Source organism: Leptonychotes weddellii, chromosome 16 (genome assembly GCF_054177405.1).
Source record: "Leptonychotes weddellii isolate Sample4059 chromosome 16, ASM5417740v2, whole genome shotgun sequence".
NCBI lineage: Eukaryota > Metazoa > Chordata > Mammalia > Carnivora > Phocidae > Leptonychotes > Leptonychotes weddellii.
This window is the reverse complement of record NC_138384.1, coordinates 2,690,375-2,694,712: the sequence shown is the minus strand read 5'-3', so window position 1 is coordinate 2,694,712 and position 4,338 is coordinate 2,690,375.

Sequence of the window (4,338 nt, the reverse complement as noted above, 5' to 3'; positions counted from 1 at the left end):
CACTCACATGTGCACACAAGGCACACCCACACACTTGTAACCCATGCACACCGATACACACTGACACACACACTCACACGTGCAGACACGGACACACCCACACACTTGTAACCCACGCACACCAACACACACACTCACACGTGCAGACACGGACACACCCACACACTTGTAACCCACGCACACCGACACACACTGACACACACACTCACATGTGCAGACAAGACACACCCACACACTTGTAACCCACGCACACTGACACACACACTCACACGTGCAGACAAGACACACCCACACACTTGTAACCCATGCACACCGACACACACTGACACACACACTCACACGTGCAGACATGGACACACCCACACACTTGTAACCCATGCACACCGACACACACACTCACACGTGCAGACACAGACACACCCACACACTTGTAACCCACGCACACCAACACACACCGACACACACACTCACATGTGCAGACAAGGCACACCCACACACTTGTAACCCACGCACACCGACACACACTGACACACACACTCACACGTGCAGACAAGACACACCCACACACTTGTAACCCACGCACACCAACACACACACTCACACGTGCAGACACGGACATACCCACACACTTGTAACCCACGCACACCGACACACACACTCACACGTGCAGACACGGACATACCCACACACTTGTAACCCACGCACACCAACACACACACTCACACGTGCAGACACGGACACACTCACTGATACAGACGCACACTCACACGTGCAGATGCTGACACACTGACGTGCACTCACACTTGCACACACACACTGACACGCACTGACACAGACGCATGCTGACACATGGACACACACACACATTCGCACACACACAGGCCAACAATGGGACCCCGTTGGCATACAAACAAGGTGGGGGTGGCCCCGAAGCCTTCCCGGTGACAGCCGGTGGCGGCAGTGATGAATCCATGAAGATATCTAAGTTTCCACTGTTTTAATTAGAGACCCGGGTTCTGAGGCCTCACAGCTGGTGTCTCTGTGCTGCGTTCTGTAGCCTGACAGAGAAAAATGCCTTCGCTAACGTCAGCCAAGCTCGGAGCCTGACCTGAGTGAATGAAACTTCTGGGATTCATAAACTTGTGGTTTCTGGGCAGAGTGTCGTTTGAACCAGGCCTGCCCCCAGAACCAGGGTGGGGGTCACCATCACTGGTGGGCAGCAGGGAGGAGGTGGCCCTGGGACTGTGTAGGGGTCCTGAGCCTCGTCCACGGGTAACGGAGAGTCCTGTGGTTTACGGCTGAGCCCCACTTGCAGAGGCAAGTGCTCTGCTTCTCCAGGACGATGCCTTTGATTGCAGACTATGTGTGAGGGGTACTTTGATTTATTGCTCCTCTTCTGCCAAGTGATCTTTTACAATGCTGCATCCAATGGACGTATGGCTGAGGCAGAGGCTCTCTCCACCTCTCCTGGCTCCCTGGCGGCTGTCTTCCTTCCGACTCACTTTGAAACGGGGCAAGATGGGCGGTGGCAGAGGGACAGGGTCCTGGTATCAGGCACACTCACGCCTCGCCTCTGCCCCGGCTGGCAGGCACCGCCTTAGACAAGGGTCCCTTCCCCAATCCTGCTTCCTCATCTGCAAATGGCAACCAGGAGAATAAGGGCTGTGTCGGGAAATAGTGGGGGTTGAACTAAATGATGAGTAGTGGAGAGGTAATAAAGAAATGTCAGGCCACATCCTGCACGGCCCTGCAGCATTCTGTCCCGTGGCGAGGGCCAACCTTCCTGTCAGCATCTCAGGGAAGAAATCAAGCCCTAGCGCATAAAAGAAGAGGTAGTGGTTGCCGGGCCTGTGAGAGTATGTGGCATGCTGCCCACAGTGGGTGGGAGAAAGATGGCCGTAATCTCGTTTACTCATTGACCATGAAAGATGTTACCTCCAAATCATGAGTCCAGCCAGTGCTCAAAAGACACCTATCATAGGCCAATTTCTTGACCTAAAAACAACGTAGCTGAGAATTATACACATGGCAGGGTCTCAAAATAGGAGTTGATTGCTTACATTCTTATTCATTAAAAATAAAAATCTTGGCCCAGGTTGTGTACATCCAAGATGCTCAAATGATTATTGCAATTGGTTAAAATTAAATGATCAAGCTGCTTCCAAGTAGCTTAAATGTGTCCTGGAATAAAGCTCAAGAATATTTATAGGAATACAAAAATATCTGTCACCCAACAAGGTAAGATTCCCAATATCTGGCATCCAATACAAAATTTTCCAGTATGCCAAGAATCAGGAAAATAGAATCCATAATGAGGAGGAAAAACAATCCATCAAAAATAACAGAAATAGCACAGATGACAGGATGTGACCACACTAAGCACACTGGGGGCTCTGCCCAACCCCGGTCCAGCCAACAGGAGTGGTCCTCAGAGGAGAAGACAGGCCTCGTGGGGATGCTTGGACAGCAGGGACAGTGAGAAATGTTCTGGAAGGTCCAGAATGAGGGATGAGGGAGAGACAGAAAACTGCGTGAACCTGACCGCTCCCACCCTGCGCCTCAGCCTCATCCCCAGAGATTGCATCAAAAGACGAGCACAGAAGGAAGACCCCAGCACTTCGTGTCAAGACGGATGCAGGGCCTGTTGCCCCCTGGGTGTTGTGGGCAGCTCTGGAGTGGAAGCCCCAGCCGACGGTGTGGTGAGGACTACACGCTTCCTCCTGTGGAGCACGCAGTCCGGGGCCCGGCACGTGGGGGGCCGCTTGCGAATGAGCGCCGGCTCTAGTCACCCTTGACACAGGCCCACTGTCGCTCCGGCTCCTCGAAGCCCGACAGCAGCAGCAGCAGCATCTTGCTGGGCCTTCTCCCCAGCTCGGTCCCAGCCCCCGGGTTCTGAAGGTGCCTGTATTCTTGGGTGACGTTCAAAACATTCACCAGCACCATGGTGCAGACACCGGACTCCCGGAGACCCTCGCTCTGCCAGGCATTTCGACCCAAACTCCAGGGTCAAGGTGTCTAGGATGGTGAACAGGCAGCACTCAGAAAACTCGAGGCGGCGGCTATTTACCAACCAACGTGGAACTGTGTCAGTATTTCAGCGAGCGGTACAGCTGGCCTGAGGTGGCAGGCTCAGCCCCAGCGACAGTGCGTTCTCGCGGTCTCTGCCTGGCTCACCAATTTCCTCGCGAGCACCCTTCCCAGCTCTCAGGCCATGAGGGTGGATGGGACGGGCCCCACCCCCAGCTCCAGGGTCACCATGTGTCACGGTGGCAGTGAGCTTAGGGCACTCCAAAGACAGTAGACAGCCAAGCTTGAGACACGTGGGGGGCCTGGAGGATTGCTGAGCTGTCCTTTCCCATGTGCCTCTCTCTGTGCCCACCCCCCCACCCCGGGCTCCCTCTCCCGTCTCTGTCTCTCACCTGCATTCTGTCTTTCCTTCCTACTCTGTCTGCCCTTGTCAGTCTCATGACCAACCACGGGGCATGCCAGGCGAGGCTGAAGACCCCACCCTGGGGCTTCTGCACTGAGCCAAGTCGGGCTCCTGAATGACGCAGCAGGGGACTGGGAGCGTGGGCCATACCGTCCATCATGGTAGATCCTTGGGGGCCTGGAGAGGAGCTCTGTGCCGATTTTTGACAAAGCCCCAGGCCTGGAGTGAGAGCAGAGGCTACAGAGGATTCAGGAAACTGCAGCCTACAAATATTTGGGGAAGGACCCACTCCTAGTGACCCTCGGGCTGCCCTTCCAGGCTCTTCCTGTGTCTTTGGCCTCCACCAGAGCCTTCAAGTTTTCAACTCTGGAGGCTGGACTGACCAGGGACCAGAGTCTGGAATCGTCAGATCCCGTGTCACGTGGCTTAGTGACCCTATCTGTTTCCCAGGGCTGTCATGATTGCACAGCATACACGGGGGGCCCGAGACAACACAAGTGTGTTCTCCTGCAGTCTGCAAGCCAGGAGTCTGCAACCAAAGTAGCTCAGGGCCGTGCTTCCTCTGAAGGCTCCAGGAGAGAATTTGTTCCATGTTCTCCTTTCGGCTGCCGGCAATCCCTGGCGTCCCTCGGCTTGCAGACACATCTCTTGGTCTCTGCCTCTGTCGTCACTTGGATGTCTTCCCTGTGTGTGTCGGTCTTTCTGTCTCTCCTCTTCTTATAAGGACACCAGTCATTTTGGATTAAGGGCCCACGTACTCCGGAATGACTTCATCTTACCTAATCACATCTGCAATAATCCTATTTCCAAATAAGGTCACGTCTCCGGGAAGGACAGGAGTTTGGGGGACACCATCCAACCCAGTTGAGTAACTAAAGGCAGTGTGTGTGGCGGAGCCTGGGTGAGGC